Consider the following 24,708-nt stretch of genomic DNA (forward strand, 5'->3'; position numbering starts at 1 on the left):
CTAGCTCCCTCAACCTTTCCTCATTAGACCTACCCTCCAAACCAGGCAGCACCCTGGTAAATCTCCTTTGCACCCTTTCCAATGCTTCCATATCCTTCCTATAATGAGGTGACCAGAACTGCACGCAACACTCCAAATGTGGTCTCACCAGGTCCTGTATAGTTGCAGCATAACCCCGCGGCTCTTAAACTCAAGCCCCCTGTTGATAAAGATCAAAAGGAAACCACCTAATAGACTGAATTTGTAGAAACAACAAGGACTGTAACTCTGAAAGTGAAATTATGATATGCAAAATAACATTAAAGCATGAAAAGTATAACAGCATTTTCAAATATGTACGTAAAAAAATGTTAGGAAGGATTTCAACCATTTTATTTCTCAAAGAAAGGGGGATGTGACATTATGGGAGTATTCAGAATGCATAGGGTTTTTTTTTTTTAATTTAGAATATCCAATTCATTTTTTCCAATTAAGGGGCAATTTAACGTGGCCAATCCACCTAACCTGCACATCTTTGGGTTGTGGGGGTGAAACCCACGCAGACACAGGGACAACGTGCAAACTCCTCACAGACAGTGACCCAGGGCCGGGAATCGAACCCGGGTCCTCAGCGCCGTAGGCAGCAATGCTAATCACTGTGCCACCGTGCCGCCCCTGAATGCATAGGGTTAATGTCATATCATAAATAACCACTAGATGGAAGTAGATGCAGAACGATATGAAGCACTGACTCACAGATTTCTGGTAGAAGGTGAGAGTTGAGAGCTCGAGCGAGCAACGATAGAGAGTACAGTCCAGGTATAGACAGAGGGCTGGATTCAGCGACCCCCCGCCAGGTCGGAGAATCGCTGGGGGCCGGCGCAAATCCTGCCCCTGCTGGCCGCCGAATTCTCCAGGCACCGGATTTTCGCCCGTGATGGGCCGAAGTCCTGCTGCTGTAATGCCGATCCCGCCGGGGTGAATCAAACCACCTCCCTTACCGGCGGGACTGGCGGCTCGGGCGGGCTCCGAGGTCCCACGGGAGTGGGGGGGGGGGGCGATCTGGCCCCGGGGGGTGGCCCCCATGGTGGTCTGGCCCGTGATCGGGGCCCACTGATCGGCGGGCGGGCCTGTGCCGTGGGTGCACTCTTTTCCTTCCACGTTGGTCATAGCCTACACCATGGCCGACGCGGAAGTGACCCCCTCCCCTGCGCGTGATCGGGGATGACGTCAGTAGCCGCTGATTCTCCGGCGCATGCGCGGAATTCCGCCGGCCGGCGAAATCCCTTATGCCACGGCTGGGGGGGTGCCAAAGGCCGTCCATGCCGGCCGGCAGAGCGCCAACCACTCCGGCGCGGGCCTAGCCCCTCAATGTTAGGGCTTGGCCCCTAAAGGTGCCGGGACTTCCGCACCTTTGGGGAGGCCCGACGCCGGAGTGGATCACTCCACTCCATCCCGCTGGGACCCCCCGCCCCGCTGGGACCCCCCCATCCCGCTGGGCCCCCCCACCCCGCTGGGACCCCTGCCCCGCTGGGACCCCCCCGCCCCGCCGGGATCCCCCGCCCCGCTGGGACCCCCCGCCCCGCTGGGACCCCCCCGCCCCGCCGGGACCCCCCCGCCCCACCGGGACCCCCCCCCGCCCCGCCGGGACCCCCCGCCCCGCCGGGACCCCCCCGCCCCGCTGGGACGCCCGCCCCGCTGGGACCCCCGCCCGCCGGGAGCCCCCCCTCCCTGTGACACCCCGCCCCACTGGGACCCCCCCCGCCCCGCCGGGACACCCCGCCCCGCTGGGACCCCCGCCCCGCCGGGACCCCCCGCCCCGCCGGGACCCCCCGCCCCGCCGGGGGCCCCCCCCCCCGCCGGGACCCCCCGCCCCGCTGGGACCCCCTGCCCCGCCGGGACCCCCCGCCTCACCGGGACCCCCCGCCCCGCCGGGACCCCCCGCCGCGCCGGGACCCCCCGCCCTGCTGGGACCCCCCACCCCGCTGGGACCCCCCCGCCCCGCTGAGACCCCCCGCCCCGCTGGGACCCCCCGCCCTGTTGGGACCCCCTGCCCCGCCGGGACACCCCGCCTCACCGGGACCCCCCGCCCCGCCGGGACCCCCCTCCCCGCAGGGACCCCCCACCCCGCTGGGACACCCCCGCCCCGCTGAGACCCCCCGCCCCGCTGGGACCCCCGCCGCGCTGGGACCCCCCCGCCCCGCTGGGAACTCCGCCCCGCTGGGACCCCCCGCCCCGCTGGGACCCCCCGCCCCGCTGGGACCCCCCCGCCCGCCAGGACCTCCCGCCTCACCGGGACCCCCCGCCCCGCTGGGACCCCCCGCCCCGCTGTGACCCCCCCGCCCCGCCGGGACCCCCCGCCCCGCCGGGACCCCCCCCCCGCTGGGAACCCCCGCCCCGCTGGGACCCCCCACCCCGCTTGGACCCCCCCGCCCCGCTGAGACCCCCCGCCCCGCTGGGACCCCCCCGCCCCGCTGGGACCCCCCTGCCCCGCTGGGACCCCCCGCCCCGCCGGGACCCCCCGCCCCGCCGGGACCCCCGCCCCGCTGGGACCCCCCGCCCTGCTGGGACCCCCCGCCCCGCTGGGACCCCCCGCCCCGCCGGGACCCCCCGCCCCGCCGGGACCCCCCATCCCGCCGGGACCCCCCGCCCCGCTGGCTGGGGGAGAATCCAGCCCAGAGTGTAAGACCAGCGTTAGTAGGGTGGAGATTGTTCTTTACTCTCGGAGTAAGTGGTCGAGCTTTAATAAGTAGTGTAAATAAATGTAATCTTTGTTAATGAACTGAGCTTCTGTGGGCTTTGTGAAGCCACAACATCCACCCTGATAACAAGGATCATAAAGAACACCACAAGGAAGGTCACTCCAGTGGAGGGGATTATGGGCGCAATTCTCCCCTCCCCCCCCCCCCCCACCGACGCCGGGTTGGAGAATCGTCGGGGCGACCGGGCGAGTATCGCCACGCCGCCCCGGCACCCGCAGGCAATTCTCCCCCCCCCCCCCAAACCGGCGAGATTCACGGCTGGCCGCTCGGAGAATCGTTTGTAACGGGTGAGCGGCGATTCTCCAGCCCGGACGGGCCGAGCGGCCTGCCCAATACGACGGGTTCCCGCCGGCGCCGTCCACACCTGGTCGCTGCCGGCGGGAACAGCGCGGGAACGCTGGGGGCGGGGTGGCCTGTAAGGGGGGGAAGGGGGATCCAGCACCGGAGGGGCCTCAAAAGGGGTCTGGCCCGGGTTTGGTGCCCACCGATCGGCGGGCCGACCTCTCCGAAGGAGGACCTCCTTTCCTCCGCCGCCCCGCAAGATCAATCCGATATCACCCCGGGGCGCCCGCAGGGAGGACGGCAACCGCGCATCCGGCAACGGCACTTAGTCTCCCGTTGGGAGAATCTCACCCATTGTGTAAATGGGAGGGGTTGGGTAGGGGAGGTGAGGACTGGGCCGTGGCCCTGCGGAGGGTGATGCCTCCTCGTCGAGTGATTCTTAAATAGAACATACAGTGTAGAAGGATGCCATTCGGCCCATCGAGTCTGCACCGACCCACTTAAGCCCTCACTTCCACCCTATCCCTGTAACCCAATAACCCCTCCGAGCCATTTTTAGTCACCAAGGGCAATTTATCATGGCCAATCCACCTAACCTGCACGTCTTTGGACTGTGGGAGGAAACCGGAGCACCCGGAGGAAACCCACGCAGACACGGGGAGAACCTGCAGACTCCGCACAGACAGTGACCCAAGCCGGGAATCGAACCTGGTACCCTGGAGCCGTGAAACGATTGTGCTAACCACTGTGCGACCGCGCTGCTTTGCGGGGGTCGGAGGAGGGATTCACCCTTTAGGACTTTATTATTATGCTTGTTGGCGTGTGTTGTTTTTTTGTGAAATGAAGAAGTATATTTACTGTGTACATTTCATCGTGGATGGTGCAAAAGTGAAAAGTGGAACCATTTTGAAGTTGATGGTTTCTTTTTTTCTTGGGGGGCGGTGTCATGTGAGAGTACCTTTAAGAAATGCATGTTTAAGCAATGTATCTTTAAGAAATGGTGCATATTATTGAAGTGATGTCACAGGATGGGGATAGCTGAGTTCAGCTCTCTTCTGCTTTTTGGGATTTTTTAGTTTCAGTTTGAGAGAGAGCAGCTGAAAAGTGCCTGACTGGTTTGCTGTGAGCTGTTTGAAAGGAAAAGCCAGTTTAGAGGAAAAGAGCATGGGTGTGTCTGTGTTTGCAGTGAGCTGGATCTGCTGTGATCTCTGCCATAAAAGACTATCTCTGAATCATTTGGGTGATTTAAACTCATAATAGTAATGTATTTAACCTGCTGTGTTTCTTTTTAAAGGTGTTAAGTCTTTTGGAGTTTTGAAGAAACATTTTGAGGCATTATTTATTGTATTATTTTCGTGGTTAACTTTGAAGTAAGGGATGGCAAATGATCCAATGTTTATTTTAAAAGGGTAAGTTGAATTCATGGAATAAACATTGTTTTGTGTTTAAAAACCCACGTGTCCATAACTGTAATACCTCACCTGGAAACCAAGCCGTGTGATTCAAAAACAACAATATATTAAAGGGAGAGGTTGGTTGAACTCCATGATACATTTTGGTGTTCAGAAAATGCCGCTCCGCATAACAATGGTATACACCAATTCAGAGTTATGCCATTTGGCATGAAAAACGCCCCAGCCACATTTCAACGGTTAACTCACAATGTTGATTCAGGATTACGCAATTGTGCGGTATACATTGACTATCTGGTAATTTTCATCCAGACATGGAAAGAACATTTAAAACATCTGATGGAGTTATTCGATCGACTTCAGGAGGCGGGTTTGGTGATAAACCTAATCAAAGCTAAATTTGGAAAGGCCCAAGTCACTTTCCTTGGCCATACAATCGGACAGGGTCGAATCGTCCCACGGGATGTAAAAACAAAGGTTTTTCGTAGTTCCCGATACCCTCGACACAGCAGGAAATAATGCAATTTCTTCGTACGTTTGTATATTACCGGAAATGTGTTACCAATTTTAGCAGTGTGGTCGCTCCACTGATGGACTTGCTCAAGGACCGTAATAAATTTCAATGGACAGCGGATGGTCAACAGGCATTTGACGGCCTGAAGGCTATGTTAATCACTGCTCCTCTGTTAGCCACCCAAACTATACTAAATCATTCAAACTGGCTGTTGATGCTAGTGATGTGGGCGCCTTGCGTCTACAAGACAATGACGGAGGGCGAGAGTGGATATTGTTTAGTTTTCAAAGGAATTGAATTCTCACAAGAAAATGTATTCCATGATTGAGAAGGAGACTTTGAGTTTGGTACTGTTTTGCAACATTTTCACATTTATATGACCAGCAATCCGTCTGACACAGTTTTTATACTGATCTCAATCCGTTGGCGCTTTTGGAGCAATTCCGGAATAAGAATGCAAGGCCTTTTCACTGAAGTCTATTGTTACAACCTTTTCATTTATAAATAGTACATGTGGCAGGACGCAAAAATGTGAGAGCCGATGCTTTGTCACACATGTGATGCGTGGAAGCAGTTTAAGTTGGAGGAAGAACAACAAAAACCAAAAAGGACTATATTATTATACCTGTTTGCGTGTGTTGTTTTTTTGAAATGTAAAAGCATATTTCCCCTGTGCATTTGTTAAACGAATAGTGACAAGGTGACAAATGAAACCATCTTGAAGTTGATGGGTTTTTTTTCTCGGGGGAGTTGTCATGTGAATGTCGCTTTAAGAAATGTTTGGCAGCTCATATTGCTGCTGTGACGTCAGAGAGTGGGTGGAGCTGAGCTGTCTGACAGCTTTTTACTTTTGTTTCAGGCTGTTTGCTTCAGGGTGTGTTTTAGTTTCATTTTCAGTATTGGAGCTGAAGCCAGACACAGCAGATCTCATTGCCATTAAAAGACTATCTCTCGATCATTTGGTGAATTCAGAATTATAAATGTTCTCAGTAGTGAATGTAAACCTGATGTGCTTCTGTTTAAAGGTGTTTCTTCTGTCTTCTGGATGTTATTTGGGAAGTTATTAAGGATTAGATTGTGTTGTATCCTTCGGGGATTGTATTTGAATTGATGGTTGCTAAGATGTTGACTGTATGTTTTAAACAGGTTAACTTGAGTTCATAGAATAAACATTGATTTGCTTTAAAAATACTTTTCCATTTCTGCTGTACCACACCTGTAGAGTGGGTCGTGTGCTCCCCATTCCATATTCTATTAAACGTTGTGGGTCAGGTGAACACCAGGATACACTTTGGGGTTCTCTAAAGCCTGGACCATAATATTTGGAACAGTAAAGACTAGGACCCCCCTTCCCCTAGGACCCCCCATCTCCTATCCTTATCTACCCGCACAGATCCGGTCAGCCAGAAGCCAATTCAAGGTTATCTTAGTTGATACTGGTTGTGTGGTCATTTGGTCAATACAAGAAACGGACTTGCAGCTTGTGGTTTAATAATAAAGTGGCAAACGTTTGAGTGTTTGGGCATGTGTGAGTGTGTTTGCTTGTCTGTGTGTGAGCTTGTGAGAGCTTGTTAGTGTGTGATGCGTCTGTGTGTGTGTGTGCGTGCCTGTGCACATACAAGTGTTTGTGTGTATGCCCGCGTGTGTATGTTTGTGTATGTAGATGTTTGTGCGTGTGTGAGTTTTCTTGTATGTATATGTATATGTGTTTGTGTGTGTCTGTCTCTGTGGTTGTGTGTATTTGTGTGTGTGTTTGTTTATGTTTGTATGTGTGTGTAAGTGTTTGTGTTTGAGCATTTTTGTGTGCGTGTGAGTGTTTCTGTGCGTGTTTGGACGTGTGCATGCGTGCGCACACGTGCATATGTATTTCAAACTTAAAAGAACATGACAGCAACTGGAGGCCATTTGGCCCATCGAGCCTGCTCAGCCATTCAAACATGACACAGACACACACAGACACTCACACACGCTCACATCGACACACACGCTCAGACAATCACACAAGCACACACATAGACACACGCGCACTGACATAAACTCTCACATACTCACATACACACACACAGACACTCATTCACAGACTCACACATACAGGCGCACACACACTGAGTATCTATTAGTATATGTGAGTGTAAATGAGAATGTGTGCGAGTGTTTGTCTGTGTGAGTGTGTGCGAGAGTATGTGTGTGTGAGTGTATGCCAGTTTGTGTGTGTCTGTCTGCGTCAATGTGTGTGAAGGTGCATGTGTAAGTGTGCACGAGTGAGTGTGTGTCTGTTTGTGAGAGAGCATATATGTGTGAAAGTGTATGTGTGTAAGTGTGTGTGTCAGTGTGGCAGTGTGTGTGTCTGTGTGTGTGAATGAGTGTGTCTGTGTATATGAGTGTGTGTGTGCCTGGACGGTCTTTGGATTCCGTGGGGGTTTGGATGCCAGTTTCGTCTCGTGGCTTCGCTTTACCCTCCTTGTTTCTTTCATCGATGCCTCTGAGTTTTCTTTGTTCGGCCTGTTTCTTGCCTGATTGTTGGGCTGATGTCGATCGCCCTGTTTCTGCTTCATTTTACACTTTGGTTCTTTTGTCATCCTGGGAGCTGAACGAGTTGTCCTATGTGCACAAATGCACACTGTCGGTACCTGAAGTATTTAATTTCCAATCGGCACTACAGTTCTCTGCAGTTCAAGGAAGGGAATCGGTATAACCCTGGGAATTATAGCCCGGATAGTCTTACTTCGGTCATAGGTAAATTATTGGAAAGGCTCCTGAGGGATAGGATTTATTTTATTTATTTTTCTTAACTTTAGAATACCCAATTATTTTTCCAATTAAGGGACAATTTAGTATGGCCAATCCACCTAGCCCACACATCTTTTGAGTTGTGGGGGTGAAACCCACGCAAACACGGGGAGAATTAGCAAACTCATTGACCCATTGACAGTGACCCAGAGCCGGGATTCGAACCCGGGTCCTCAGCACAGTAGGCAGCAATGCTAACCACTGTGCCACCGTGCTGAGAGGGATAGGATGTATAATCATTTGGAAAGATACAGCTTAATCCAGGATAGTCAGCACGGATTTGTGAGGGGTAAGTATTGCCTCACAAGTTTGATTGTATTCTCTGAGGTGGTAACTAAATACATAGATGAAGGTAGAGCAGTTGATGTCGGATACATGGACATTAGTAAGGCATTTGATGATGTGTGCCCAAAAGTAAGGAGGCATGGCATATAGGGACATTTTGCCGATTGGATCAGTAACTGGCTATCACATAGAAGATAAAGGGTGGTGGTAGATGGTAAATTTTCATCCTGGAGCCCAGTCACCAGTGGTGTACCACAGGGATCAGTGCTGGGTCCTCTGCTATTTGTGTTTTTTATCAATGATCTACATGATGGAGTTGAAGGTTGGGTTAGTAAATTTGATGATGACACCAAGATTGGTGGAGTTGTTGATAATGTGGAGGGCTGTTGTAGGCTGCAAAGAGACATTGATAGATGCAGAGTTGGTCTGAAAAGTGGCAGATGGAGTTTAACCCTGATAAGTGTGAGGTGATTAATTTTGTTATGATGCGGATCACAGGGTTAACGGTATGGTTCTGAAGAATGAGGGGGAGCAGAGAGATCTCGGAGTTCATGTCCGTAGACCTCTGAAAGTTGCCTCCCAAGTGGATCGAGCCGTGAAGAAATCCTATTGTGTGTTAGCATTTATTAAAAGGGAGATTGATTTTCAGAGCCACGGAGCTATGCTGCAACTGTTCAGGACCTTGGTTGGACGACATCTGGAGTATTCTGTGCAGTTGTGACCACCTCATTATAGGTAGGACGTGGAAGCATTGAAAACAGTGCAAAGTAGATTCACCAGGATGTTGCCTGGATTGGAGCGTAGGTTTTCTGAGGAAAGGTTGAGATAAGTAGGGCTTTTCTCATTGGAGCGAAGGAGGATGAGAACTGACTTAATTGAGATGTATAAGATGAGGAGAGGGATAGATAGAGTGGACGTTCAGTGACTTTTTCCTTTGATGGATGAAGTTGTTATAAGGGGGCATAACTAAGAGCTTCGTGGTGGAAGAAAAAGGAGATGTCAGATTTAAGTTGTTTACTCGGAGAGTGTGGGGCGTAGAACGCACTCCCAGCAAAAGTAGTGGAATTGGACACTTTATGAACTTTCATGCGGTTATTGGATAGGCAGATGGAATCGACGAGAATGATTAGGAGTATGTTGATTTGATCTTACTTTCAGACTAATTCGGCACAACATCATGGTCCGAAGGGCCTGTACTGTCCTGTACAGTTCTATATTCTATAAGTAGACTGATTACTGCAAGGCAGCGTTTCAATCGAGTCGATTTACTGTCGGGCACTTTCAATAGAGTCGGTTTACAGAAGGGCACTATTTAAAAGTAGTTTACTTCACTGAGTGAGATGGAAACTGTTGATTGATTTCTTCAAGGTGGATTGAGGGGTCAGTGGGGAGGGGGGGTGAGGGGAATTAGGAAGGAGGGGTGTGTTAGGGTGCTGGTATGCGAGAGGTTGGGGGGTGGGGGGAGGGGGCGGGGGATGGAGGAGCTGGGGGGGGGAGGGGAATTAGGAAGGAGGGGTGTGTTAGGGTGCTGGTATGCGAGAGGTTGGGGGGGGGGGGGGGGGGGCGGGGGATGGAGGAGCTGGGGGGGGGAGGGGAATTAGGAAGGAGGGGTGTGTTAGGGTGCTGGTATCCGAGAGGTGGGGGGGGTTTATGTTCCTGTGGATATTTTGGACTTCTGATAGTTTAATGTCAACGTGTAAAATACCTTCTTGTGTTCAACACATTAAAGGGTGAGATTCACCATCCACTTCTCACGGGCAACTATAGATGGGCAAATCAATGCCATCGTTACTTATGATGCGCAGCCTCAGCATGAGAACAAAAGAACATTGACCACTGGGGCAGGACTGGCCATTCGGTCCCTCAAGCATGCTGCCTCATTCAGTAAAGTCCTGGCTGGGTGAAGGATCAGGGAGAATAGGTTCAACACTGAGCAAACCCAGGCATGGCAGAACTACAGACTGTGCTCTTCAATCAGTCTGAGAGTGGTGGCAGGTCTCCGTGAGCTGTCCAGGCCTCTGGGGAAAACTACCTTTCGGAAACGGATTGTAGAAACTGGGAGGAGTGGTTTGGACAAAGTTCAGGACTAATTAGAAAAACATACACATTTAGAAAGTGAGGATTGGAAAATCGGATAAGACTTCAAGCTGCTCCCAATGAACAATATCCAGCTCCCCATCATTAGAGTTAATTATTATCCTGTTCTTCAGCACCGCAAACAGTCAGGGAAATGAGAACTTGATACCAAGACAGGGCAGTTTGGGACCTTTGAATTGAGTAATGCAGAATGAAGAGGTGGACACTGTGGGAAGGATTAAGTAGATAGAGCAGCAAAATCTGATTCTGGGGCACCATTTTCGATAAAATCACAACTTCGAACGTTGAGTATTGCGGTGGTTCAGGAATGCAGCTCAGTAGCACCTTTTCAAGGGCAATTAGTGACGGGCAATAAATGCAGACCCAGCCAGTGACGCTCAGACCCAGTACGTCAATTAAAGTGCAGACAAGACCTGTGGCTAATATTATATTCCGGAGACACGGGTGATTTTCAAACTTACTTTTCCCAAATCTCTCCGCCATTTGAGGTTTCCCATTCCCTGTATGCCCCGAAATCCATGAGAGGTCGATATTAATGGGCCAGGATTCCCCGTTGGGTGACGTTGAAATTGGGGAAGGCGATTGGGCGGAGAATCGGTCCTGACGCGGAAATCATGGCCAGCGCTGGTTTCACGCCGAATCGCAATTTGCCGCGACAGATGGGTCAATGCGTTCCACTCCGCATGTTCTATAAATGCCATTTGTATATCGTTAGCGGGTCTGACTCGGTATTCTCCACGATTCTCCACCTCCAATGGGGGGGGGGGGGAAGTCCCGACAGCGAGCTTCACTTGTACTTTGAAAAACCCATGGCTGCTGAGAGAGAGGGGGTACGGAAAGTGTCCCAACATCACCATAGTTTGTCCTAGGAGTGTTTGATGGGGACAGTGTGGAGGGAGCTTTACTCTGTATCTAACCCCGGCTGTACCTGTCCTGGGAGTGTTTGATGGGGACAGTGTAGAGGGAGCTTTACTCTGTATCTAACCCCGGCTGTACCTGTCCTGGGAGTGTTTGATGGGGACAGTGCAGAGGGAGCTTTACTCTGTATCTGACTCCGTGCTGTACCTGTCCTGGGAGTGTTTGATGGGGACAGTGTAGAGGGAGCTTTACTCTGTATCTAACCCTGTGCTGTACTTGTCCTGGGAGTGTTTGATGGGGACTGTGTGGAGGGAGCTTTACTCTGTATCTAACCCCGTGCTGTACCTGTTCTGGGAGTGTTTGATGGGGACAGTGTAGAGGGAGCTTTACTCTGTATCTAACCCTTTCCTGTACCTGTCCTGGGAGTGTTTGATGGGGACAGTGTAGAGGGAGCTTTACTCTGTATCTAACCCTTTGCTGTACCTGTCCTGGGAGTGTTTGATGGGGACAGTGTAGAGGGAGCTTTACTCTGTATCTAACCCTGTGCTGTCCCTGTCCTGTGAGTGTTTGATGGGGACAGTGTAGAGGGAGCTTTACTCTGTATCTAACCCTGTGCTGTACTTGTCCTGGGAGTGTTTGATGGGGACAGTGTGGAGGGAGCTTTACTCTGTATCTAACCCCGTGCTGTACCTGTTCTGGGAGTGTTTGATGGGGACAGTGTAGAGGGAGCTTTACTCTGTATCTAACCCTTTCCTGTACCTGTCCTGGGAGTGTTTGATGGGGACAGTGTAGAGGGAGCTTTACTCTGTATCTAACCCTTTGCTGTACCTGTCCTGGGAGTGTTTGATGGGGACAGTGTAGAGGGAGCTTTACTCTGTATCTAACCCCGTGCTGTCCCTGTCCTGGGAGTGTTTGATGGGGACAGTGTAGAGGGAGCTTTACTCTGTAACATTTTAAAAATGTATTTGATTACAAACATGGATTAAAACAGGTTACAATACATAAACACCCAGAAATATACTTCTCACCCATCAGCTATACAGTCTCTACAAATGTATTCCCCTTTTTCGTCGCCGTGCAATCAGAGAGGCGAAGACCACGACATCGGCCTTCCTCCTCTCCATGAGCTTCGGCTTCTCTGAAACCCCAATTATCACCACCAAAGGTACCGAGTCCATTCCCTCCTCCACTATCCTGGCTAAGACGGCGAACACTCCCACCCAGAATCTTCCCAATATTTCACAACTCCAAAACATGTGCGTGTGATTCGCTGGCCCCCGCCCACACCTCTCACACTCATCTATGTTATGGGCCAGGGTTTAGAGAACCCCAAAGTGTATCATGGAGTTCACCTGACCCACAACGTTTAATAGATTGTGGTATGGGGAGCACACGGCCCACTCTACAGGTGTGGGGCAGCAGAAATGGAAAAGTATTTTTAAAAGTAAAACAATGTTTATTCTATGGAACCAATTAACACTTTATAAACCCACAGTAAATATCTTAACAACTATCAACACCAATAAATCCCTAAAGAATACAGTACTCTCTAAGTAACTCTTAATCTTTCCTTGCAACATCCATAACATAAAAAGAACACTTTTTACAGAAAAACATCAGATTTAACTTCACTACTGAGAACACTTTGAAATCACCAAAATGGGCATTCATAAGCTGCAGAGATTTGTACACATCTTGCTGTGATTGGCAGCTTCTCCAAATCTAAAACAAAACTAAACACATCCTGTAGCAGACAGCCCAAAGCGAATGTAAAAGCAGACAGACAGCCCAGCTCCACCCACACTCTGACATCACTGATAAACACCCATTTCTCAAAGGTACATCCACTACAGCTATTTTCTAGCCCCCCATTTCTTAAAGGTACTCTCACATGACATCTGCTACCATGCAAGAACCCACTTCTTATTCTCGCCCGAGTCATATGCACCCTGTGCACCACCTTAAACTGTATCAGGCTCATCCTTGCACAAGAGGAGGTCCCGTTTACCCTTTGTAGTGGCTCACTCTATACTCCCCAACTGATCGCCATTCCCAACTCCGCTTCCCATTTCTCCTTGATCTTCACCACCCACTCGCCTCCCTGTTCCCCCAGCCACTTATATATATATATCCCCAATTCTTCCCTACCCTTCCACATCCGGAAGCAGCAGTCGCTCCAGCAGGGTGTAACCTGGCAATCTAGGGAACCCCTTCCTGACCTTTCACGCAAAGTCCCTAACCTGTAGATACCTGAACTCACTCCCCCTCGGCAGCTCTACCCTCTCCCTTAGCTCCTCTAGACTGGCGAACCCTTCCTCCAAATACAGATCCCTCACCTTGACCAGCCCCACTTCCCTCCACCTCCTGTCTACACTATCCATCCCCTCCCCCCCCCCTCCCACCCCGGCTCAAACCCATAATTCTCACACAGCAGCGATAGCACCGACATCCCTTCCCCCCTAAAATGCCTCCTCAGCTGATTCCATATCTTCACCGTGGACTGCACCACTGGGCTCCCTGAATACCTACTCGGAGCCATTGGCAATGCTGCCATCACCATAGCCCTCAAACTAGACCCCTTAGCAGATTCCTCCTCCATCCTAACCCACTCTACCCCTTCTCCTTCCCACCACCGCCGCACCTTGTCCACATTCGCTGCCCAATAATAATGAAGCAGATTCGGCAATGCCAACCCCCCACCCCCCTGCTGCCTCTGCCTCTGTAGCAGGGTCCTCCCCACCCTCGGCATTTCCCCCACCCATACAAAGTGAAAGATGATCGTGTCCACTTTCCAAAAAAAGGCCTTTGGTATAAAGATCGGGAGAGCCTGAAAGATAAAGAAGAATCTCTGCAGAATATTCATTTTCACCACTTGGACCCTCCCCGCCAACGTTAAGTGCCGTGTCTCCCTCCTCCTTAAGATCCTCCCTGGCCTCCTCCACCAGCTTCGTCAAGTTCCACTGATGGGGCTCCGTCCATTCCCTCGCTACCTGAATCCCCAAGTACCTAAACCTATCCCTCGCTACCGTAAATGGCACCCCCCCTAAATTAGCCCGCTGTGCCAGCTCATTCACCGGGAATACCTCGCTTTTCCCGACATTCAGCTTGTATCCCGGGAACCCCCCAAACCTCCCCAATAGGCCCATAATCCTTCCCATACTCTCCAACGGATCTGAAACATACAGCAAGAGGTCATCGGCATAGAGCAACACCCGATGCTCCCTCTGTCCCCTCATTATCCCCTGCCACTCTGCCGACCCCCTGAGAGCCATCGCCAATGGCTCTATGGCCAGCACAAACAGCAGCGGCGACAGCGGGCACCCCTGCCTTGTACCCCTGTGTAAGTCAAAGCTACGTAAGCTCATATCATTCCTCCTCACCCTCGCCCTTGGTGCCACATACAGCAACTGTACCCATGCCACAAATCTCGGCCCAAACCCAAATCTTCCCAAAACTTCAAACAAGTACCCGCCACTCCACCCGATCAAATGCTTCCTCCGCGTCCATGGACACCACCACCTCCGGTACCCAGAGCCCTCAACGGATTCATCACCACATTTACCAGCCTTCTTATATTACTTGGCAGCTGCCTGCCCTTCACAAAACCTGTTTGATCTTCTGCAACCACCCCCGGGCCACAATCCTCCATCCTCCTCGCCAACAACTTAGCCAATACTTTCACATCCGTGTTCAATAGTGATATGGGTCTATACGACCCACATTCCACCGGATCCTTCCCTTTTTTTGGGGGGTCAGTGTGATGACTGTCTGCACCATCGTCTCCGGCAACCCTCCCCTTCTCCAGCTTCATTAAAGGCCCCCAACAGATGTGATGCCTGGTCCGCCGAAAATTCCTTATAAAATTCTGCCGGGTACCCATCCGGCCCAGGGGCCTTCCCCGACTTCATACCCCTCATACTCTCCAGCACCTCCCTCAGCCCCAGGGGCTCCTCCAATGCCTGCCTATTTGCTTCCTCCATCTGGGGAAATTCCAGCTCATCCAGAAACCACACCATATCCCCCTCCTCTCCTCCTGGGTCTGCCTCATAAAGTCCCTGGTAATACTCTCTAAATGCCTCATTTATCTTCCCTGGCTCTGACACCACATCCCCAGACCCAGTCCGGATCTTCAATATTTCCCTGGATGCAGCAAAATCCCTCCTTGCCAATCCCTCCACGGTGGGCACCCTCGAATATTCCCTGTCCACCTCCACCATCTCGCTCACTGGGTGGTCATGTTCCTCCCTCCTTCCCTTATACCCACGAGCCTTAAACAAAATAATTTCTCCCCGGACCACTGCCTTCAGCGCTTGCTAAAAAAGTGACCGCCGTTCTGATTGAACTCCACATAATCCCTAATGACAGGCATGCAAAACAATTACCGCCACTCAAAGGAGATATCGTCAGGATATGTCATCCAAATGGTGGTTGGTCAGACGTTGCAAAGGTGTGAAATGAGGTTGCAGTACGATCGTATGCGGTACAGACTGCGGGAGGACTGATGCTTCACCAGCATTACTCAGAGTTCAGAAATGGCTGCAGTTTCCGGAGCCAACCACCATGTTCAGTAATATTGACTCACCAACAGCATTGTCATCGGCTACACATACAGAACAAACAACAGACAACTCCAATGACACTGAAAGAGCATTGAGAACATAGAACATAGCACAGAACAGGCCCTTCGGCCCTCGATGTCGGAGCATTGTCCGAAACCAAGATCAAGCTATCCCACTCCCTGTCATTCTGGTGGGCTCCATGTGCCTATCCAATAACCGCTTGAAAGTTCCTAAAGTGTCCGACTCCACTATCACAGCAGGCTCTAACATTCCACACTCTAACCACTCTCTAAGTAAAGAACCTACCTCGGACATCCTTCCAATATCTCCCACCCTGAATCTTATAGTTATGCCCTCTTGTAACAGCTACATCCACCTGGGGCAGGACTGGCCATTCGGTCCCTCAAGCATGCTGCCTCATTCAGTAAAGTCTTGGCTGGGTAAAGGATCTGGGAGAATAGGTTCAACACTGAGCAAACCCAGGCATGGCAGAACTACAGACTGTGCTCTTCAATCAGTCTGAGAGTGGTGGCAGGTCTCCGTGAGCTGTCCAGGCCTCTGGGGAAAACTACCTTTCGGAAACGGAATGTAGAAACTGGGAGGAGTGGTTTGGACAAAGTTCAGGACTAATTAGAAAAACATACACATTTAGAAAGTGAGGATTGGAAAATCGGATAAGAATTCAAGCTGCTCCCAATGAACAATGTCCAGCTCCCCATCATTAGAGTTAATTATTATCCTGTTCTTCAGCACCGCAAACAGTCAGGGAAATGAGAACTTGATACTAAGACAGGGCAGTTTGGGACCTTTGAATTGAGTAATGCAGAATGAAGAGGTGGACACTGTGGGAAGGATTAAGTAGATAGAGCAGCAAAATCTGATTCCGGGGCACCATTTTCGATAAAATCACAACTTCGAACGTTGAGTATTGCGGTGGTTCAGGAATGCAGCTCAGTAGCACCTTTTCAAGGGCAATTAGTGATGGGCAATAAATGCAGACCCAGCCAGTGACGCTCAGACCCAGTACGTCAATTAAAGTGCAGACAAGACCTGTGGCTAATATTATATTCCGGAGACACGGGTGATTTTCAAACTTACTTTTCCCAAATCTCTCCACCATTGGAGGTTTCCCATTCCCTGTATGCCCCGAAATCCATGAGAGGTCGATATTAATGGGCCAGGATTCCCCGTTGGGCGACGTTGAAATCGGGGAAGGCGATTGGGCGGAGAATCGGTCCTGACGCGGAAATCATGGCCAGCGCTGGTTTCACGCCGAATCGCAATTTGCCGCGACAGATGGGTCAATGCGTTCCACTCCGCATGTTCTATAAATGCCATTTGTATATCGTTAGCGGGTCTGACTCGGTATTCTCCACGATTCTCCACCTCCAATGGGGGGGGGAAGTCCCGACAGCGAGCTTCACTTGTACTTTGAAAAACCCATGGCTGCTGAGAGAGAGGGGGTACGGAAAGTGTCCCAACATCACCATAGTTTGCTGACAATTGCCCCATTGGCCGGGGGGCTTCTGCCAGGGCCGGAGGGGGGGGGGGGGGGGGGTGGAGAAGCGGAGGGTGGCCAAGAGGTGGGCTGGGGGCTCAGGGCGGACGGACACGGAACACCATTGCCGCAGCCGGCAAGGCAGCCAGGCAGCTGCGCACGCCGCTGACAGCCCACTGTGAACTTAGGGCCAAAGGTCGTATAGGTGTCCCCCCAGGCCACGCCCCTAGGTGCCCTCTGACCCCAGCCGACCCATCAGCTGTATAGGCACGCTCCAGTATAACCAGTGCCATCTTGTTGGCTGGGATGGTGTGTGTGGGGGGGTGGGGTGAAGTGTGCGTGTGCGTCCGCAGCTTGGCAGCCTCCCGAGTGTCAATCACAGAGTTGGCGAATCCCACACCATTTCTCATTGGAATTAACTGTGTTCCACATGACGGCGGTGCTAGCCCCTTAACGGTAGCCAAATGGGTCCAGGTGCAGCACCGGGTTTGCTGTTGTGAAAGTCCACGGGCGGGATTCTCCGCTCCCCGATGACGTAATCGGGAGCGGCGCCGGTTTCTCAATTCCCCGGACCCTGAAAAGTGACATACTCTCGGAGTACACAGCGCTGCGAGTATCCACCACCTCAGGCCTGAGGCCTGCCCCACGATGGTCTGCCCCCGACAGGCCGAGTTCCCGACGGTGTGGCACTCTCATGGTCCCAGCCATTCGGGATCCTCGCATGGTGGCTGAGGACTCAGTCCGGGACTGCCACAGTCGGGAGAAGGCCGATCGGCGGGCGGGGGAGGGGGGCCTTCATTTGGGACTGGGGGAAATATGGACGGGCGGTCTGGGGCGCGCGAGCTGCCGGTGGGGGGAGGGGGCACTGTTTTGCCAGTGCAGCTCCACAGGCTGAGTCCGCCATGGCCGCCGTCGTGCGTGACCTCTGACCCGGAAGTGCTGAGGGCCGTATCGGCAGCTGGAGCCGGGTCCTCTGCCTCCCTTCTCGCCCCCAGCCAAACGGGGAACCGATGGTCGTTTTACGTCAATTGTTCTGACGTAAAACACCACCGTTTTCACGCCGGCGTGGGGACTTAGTCTCCAAAACTCAGAACCTAGCCCCACTGTAAGTTGTCAACAGCGGAACAAAATGAACTGGACAAAGCTGGAAAAGGACATAGTCCATTTCTAAAGGAGCAAACCGTGCTGGACACCGTAAAGACGTAAAATTAAACCCAACACAACTCACAAAAAAGACTCTTTTCAGAGACGCACCAAGGATGAGGAGCTAGGCAAGTTGTTCACGGTGAATGAGGGATGAACTCCTGCGATGAATAGTCCCTGCAAGCTTCATTCATCTGAAAACAGAATGCTGACAAATTACTGCTCTGCGAGTCAAGACCGCAGTTTAGGTGATTCTGAGCTGAATGCGAAAAAGAATCATTTGCAGATGAAGAAGTCCAACCGATCTAAGAGTGTTACTTCAGAATGCATCTTACAGTTTCCAGCAAGATATATCTGAATGGGGCAGATTCATGGTCAAACAAGTTCTATGAAGCTGAAATAATGGAGGTGTTGGAGCAAGATCAAATACTGTTTGAAAAGCAGTACTACGGAGAGCGTTTGACCTTAAAACGCCTTAGGCAGAGGCTGCTCATTCTGGACAAGCACCACAAGCAACAGAATTTGCAAAGACAAACATTGAGGTGAAACTTCTGAAAGATGCCCGTAGGTGGCAGCAGAGAGACAACCGAGCCTGTGAGGAACACTCCGAACTGGGCCAGGAGGTAAAAGGCAGCGACGAGCCGGAGGAGAGCGAGAGACCGAAGGGGAGGGAGAGAGAGAGAGACCGAGGGAGACAGAGACCGAGAGAGAGAGTAGAGACCGAAGGAGCAGAGCAAGTGGAAAAGAGACCGAAGGAACACCAGGCCAGCAGCCACACGGCCTAGCCAGTGTTGAGGGAGAGCCAGAAACATTGGTATCAGTTGGGCTTTTCTTCCAAGGGACGGTGAATGTACTCTCTCGCTCAGCCCACAGAAACTCCCAATTAGTTTAGAATGCTGGGGTGGATGAGTGGATATATTTACACATGACTTTATGTTTACGGGCATTAAAGTAAATGTGTAAAAGTAAGAATTTTCTTTATGCCATTTAGTCTCTCGTTTTATACATAGCATTTTTATAGCCAATGTTTGTTTTGGAGGACCTAATTCTCTTGAATAAATTATTTTATTTTAAATCTGCCATTGTTGTGGTCCTGCCGACTACGCCAATTGTAGAGATCCACCATGCGGTTCAAGTGCAGTCTCGCATACACTTTAAAACTCGGGAGAAATTTGGGTTACACGTCTCTGATGTGAAATAAGAATCTTTTATTGCCTCTACTCATTACAACGGAGAGAAACGTAAATCTATTCTCAATAAAGCCCTGCCGGCAACATAGCTGATTCCCTTCAGGTCTCCACTTTCTTTCACTGTCCGCTCTGGTTGAGTCACAATAATTGCCAGGACATAATTCCGTGGTCGAGGCCCCAAAGGGAATCCGAGTGCTTTGAACACGCTCACTCAAGAGAGGCTATTGGGTAGGTATAAACAGTGAGACTTGTTCCCTCTCGCTTGCGAGGCTGCCCCAGTGCGACACTTCCGGGTCGTGGTTTCAATATCTGCAGGAGACAGACACCCACAGTTATCTGACACTCAATGGCTGCCTATTGTGGAGTAAAGGAAACACTGTTACCCCACGAATCCGGCCCGCGGGTCAACACTGAATCTCAGCAGAATGGGAGGAGGAACTCGGGGAGCAGATAGAGGACGGGACTTGGGCGGAGGCCTTGGAGAGAGTCAACTCTTCCTCCTCATGTGCGAGGCTTAGTCTCATCCAATTCAAGGTGTTGCACCGGGCCCACATGTCCGGGACTAGGATGAGTAGGTTCTTTGGGGGTGAGGACAGGTGCACCAGATGTTCGGGGAGTCCAGCGAACCATGCCCCTATGTTCTGGGCATGCCCGGCACTGGAAGAATTCTGGAAGGGGGTGGCGGGGACGGTGTCGAGGGTGGTGGGATCCAGGGTCAAACCAGGGTGGGGACTCGCGATTTTTGGAGTTGCGGTGGAGCCGGGAATGTAGGAGGCGAAGGAGGCCGGTGTCCTGGCCTTTGCGTCCCTAGTAGCCCGACGAAGGATTCTGTTACAGTGGAAGGATGCGAGGCCCCCAAGTGTGGAGACCTGGATCAGTGACATGGCGGGATTTATAAAATTGGAAAGGGTCAAATTTGCCCTGAGAGGATCAATACAAGGGTTCTATAAACGGTGGCAGCTTTTTCTGGACTTCCTGGCTCAGAGATAGGTAACTTGGTCAATAGCAGCAGCAACCGGGGGGGGGGGGGGGGGGGGGGGGGGTGGTGGTGTAAGGGGGGGTGTTCCTTATTGTAGTTTCTATTATGTAACAATATTGTGTTAATTTGCGTTGTTGTTAATATGCTGGGTTGTTCATGGAGGTGGGGCGAATGTTTATGATTGCTAATATTATTGTTATTTTTGGTATTTTATTATGGTTCGTTGTTGTATAAATTCAAAATTTTTCAATAAAAATTATTTAAAAAAAAACCCCACTGAATCTCAGGAACAGAGAATAATGCCCCTAATCATTTAACAGCTCCACTGGCCATCTTTATTATCGTCACAAGTAGGCTTACATTAACACTGCCGTGAAATTACTGTGTAAAGCTGCTAGTCGCCACTCTCCGGCGCCTGTTCAATACACAGAGCGAGAATTCAGAATGTCCAATTAACCTAACAGCACGTATTTCGGGACTTGTGGGAGGAAACCGGAGCACCTGGAGGAAACCCACGCAGACACGGGGAGAACGTGCAGACTCCGCACAGACAGTGACCCAAGCCCGGGAATCGATCCCGGGACCCCTGTACTACACTACGACAGTGTATCTAACACACTGTGACACTGTCCCAGAGGGGGAAAGGACAGTGTATCTAACACACTGTGACACTGTCCCAGAGGGGGAAAGGACAGTGTATCTAACACACTGTGACACTGTCCCAGAGGGGGAAAGGACAGTGTATCTAACACACTGTGACACCCAGTCCCAGAGGGGGAAAGGACAGTGTATCTAACACACTGTGACACTGTCCCAGAGGGGGAAAGGACAGTGTGTCTGACAGACTGTGACACTGTCTCAGAGGGGGAAAGGACAGTGTATCTAACACACTGTAACACTGTCCCAGAGGGGAAAAGGACAGTGTATCTAACACACTGTGACACTGTCCCAGAGGGGGAAAGGACAGTGTATCTAACACACTGTGACACTGTCCCAGAGGGGGAAAGGACAGTATATCTAACACACTGTGACACTGTCCCAGAGGGGGAAAGGACAGTGTATCTAACACACTGTGACACTGTCCCAGAGGGGGAAAGGACAGTGTATCTAACACACTGTGACACTGTCCCAGAGGAGGAAAGGACAGTGTATCTAACACACTGTGACACTGTCCCAGAGGGGGAAAGGACAGTGTATCTAACACACTGTGATACTGTCCCAGAGGGGGAAAGGACAGTGTATCTAACACACTGTGACGCTGTCCCAGAAGGGGAAAGGACAGTGTATCTAACACACTGTGACACTGTCCCAGAGGGGGAAAGGACAGTGTATCTAACACACTGTGACACTGTCCCAGAGGGGGAAAGGACAGTGTATCTAACACACTGTGACACTGTCCCAGAGGGGGAAAGGACAGTGTATCTAACACACTGTGACGCTGTCCCAGAGGGGGAAAGGACAATGTATCTAACACACTGTGACACTGTCCCAGAGGGGGAAAGGACAGTGTATCTAACACACTGTGACACTGTCCCAGACGGGGAAAGGACAGTGTATCTAACACACTGTGACACTGTCCCAGACGGGGAAAGGACAGTGTATCTAACACACTGTGACACTGTCCCAGAGGGGGAAAGGACAGTGTATCTAACACACTGTGACACTGTCCCAGAGGGGGAAAGGACAGTGTATCTAACACACTGTGACACTGTCCCAGAGGGGGAAAGGGCAGTGTATCTAACACACTGTGACACTGTCCCAGAGGGGGAATGGACAGTGTATCTAACACACTGTGACACCCGGTCCCAGAGGGGGAAAGGACAGTATATCTAACACACTGTGACACTGTCCCAGAGGACAATAGGACAGTGTGTCTAACACACTGTGACACTGTCCCAGAGGGGGAAAGGACAGTGTATCTAACACACTGTGACACTGTCCCAGAGGGGGAAAGGACAGTGTATCTAACACACTGTGACACTGTCCCATAGGGGGAAAGGACAGTGTAACTAACACACTGTGACACCCGGTCCCAGAGGGGGAAAGGACAGTGTATCTAACACACTGTGACACCCTGTCCCAGAGGGGGAAAGGACAGTGTATCTAACACACTGTGACACCCGGTCCCAGAGGGGGAAAGGACAGTGTATCTAACACACTGTGACACTGTCCCAGAGGGGGAAAGGACAGTGTATCTAACACACTGTGACACTGTCCCAGAGGACGAAAGGACAGTGTATCTAACACACTGTGACACTGTCCCAGAGTGGGAAAGGACAGTGTATCTAACACACTGTAACACTGTCCCAGAGGGGGAAAGGACAGTGTATCTAACACACTGTGACACTGTCCCAGAGGGGGAAAGGACAGTGTATCTAACACACTGTGACACTGTCCCAGAGGGGGAAAGGACAGTGTATCTAACACACTGTAACACTGTCCCAGAGAGGGAAAGGACAGTGTATCTAACACACTGTGACACTGTCCCAGAGTGGGAAAGGACAGTGTATCTAACACACTGTGACACTGTCCCAGAGGGGGAAAGGACAGTGTATCTAACACACTGTGACACTGTCCCAGAGGGGGAAAGGACAGTGTATCTAACACACTGTAACACTGTCCCAGAGAGGGAAAGGACAGTGTATCTAACACACTGTGACACTGTCCCAGAGGGGGAAAGGACAGTGTATCTAACACACTGCGACACTGTCCCAGAGGACGAAAGGACAGTGTATCTAACACACTGTGACACTGTCCCAGAGGGGGAAAGGACAGTGTATCTAACACACTGTGACACCCAGTCCCAGAGGGGGAAATGACAGTGTATCTAACACACTGTGACACCCGGTCCCAGAGGACGAAAGGACAGTGTATCTAACACACTGTGACACTGACCCAGAGGGGGAAAGGACAGTGTATCTAACACACTGTGACACTGTCCCAGAGGGGGAAAGGACAGTGTATTTAACACACTGTGACACCCGGTCCCAGAGGGGGAAAGGACAGTGTATCTAACACACTGTGACACTGTCCCAGAGGGGGAAAGGACAGTGTATCTAACACACTGTGACACTGACCCAGAGGGGGAAAGGACAGTGTATCTAACACACTGTGACACTGTCCCAGAGGGGGAAAGGACAGTGTATCTAACACACTGTGACACTGTCCAAAAAGGGGGAAAGGACAGTGTATCTAACACACTGTGACACTGTCCCAGAGGGGGAAAGGACAGTGTATTTAACACACTGAGACACTGTCCCAGAGGGGGAAAGGACGGTGTATCTAGCACACTGTGACACTGTCCCAGAGGGGGAAAGGACAGTGTATCTAACACACTGTGACACTGTCCCAGAGGGGGAAAGGACAGTGTATTTAACACACTGTGACACCCGGTCCCAGAGGGGGAAAGGACAGTGTATCTAACACACTGTGACACTGTCCCAGATGGGGAAAGGGCAGTGTATTTAACACACTGTGACACCCGGTCCCAGAGGGGGAAAGGACAGTGTATCTAACACACTGTGACACTGTCCCAGAGGGGGAAAGGGCAGTGTATCTAACACACTGTGACACTGTCCCAGAGGGGGAAAGGACAGTGTATCTAACACACTGTGACACTGTCCCAGAGGGGGAATGGACAGTGTATCTAACACACTGTGACACTGTCCCAGAGGGGGAAAGGACAGTGTATCTAACACACTGTGACACTGTCCCAGAGGGGGAAAGGACAGTGTATCTAACACACAGTGACACTGTCCCAGAGGGGGAAAGGACAGTGTATCTAACACACTGTGACACCCGGTCCCAGAGGGGGAAAGGACAGTGTAACTAACACACCGTGACACTGTCCCAGAGGGGGAAAGGACAGTGTATCTAACACACTGTGACACTGTCCCAGAGGAGGAAAGGCCAGTGTATCTAACACACCGTGACACTGTCCCAGAGGACGAAAGGACAGTGTAACTAACACACTGTGACACCCGGTCCCAGAGGGGGAAAGGACAGTGTATCTAACACACTGTGACACTGTCCCAGAGGGTGAAAGGACAGCGTATCTAACACACTGTGACACTGTCCCAGAGGGGGAATGGACAGTGTATCTAACACACTGTGACACCCGGTCCCAGAGGGGGAAAGGACAGTGTATCTAACACACTGTGACACTGTCCCAGAGGGGGAAAGGACAGTGTATCTAACACACTGTGACACCCGGTCCCAGAGGGGGAAAGGACAGTGTATCTAACACACTGTGACACCCGGTCCCAGAGGGGGAAAGGACAGTGTATCTAACACACTGTGACACTGTCCCAGAGGGGGAAAGGACAGTGTATCTAACACACTGTGACACCCGGTCCCAGAG

This window comes from Scyliorhinus canicula, chromosome 20 (genome assembly GCF_902713615.1).
Source record: "Scyliorhinus canicula chromosome 20, sScyCan1.1, whole genome shotgun sequence".
In the NCBI taxonomy this organism is placed as follows: domain Eukaryota; kingdom Metazoa; phylum Chordata; class Chondrichthyes; order Carcharhiniformes; family Scyliorhinidae; genus Scyliorhinus; species Scyliorhinus canicula.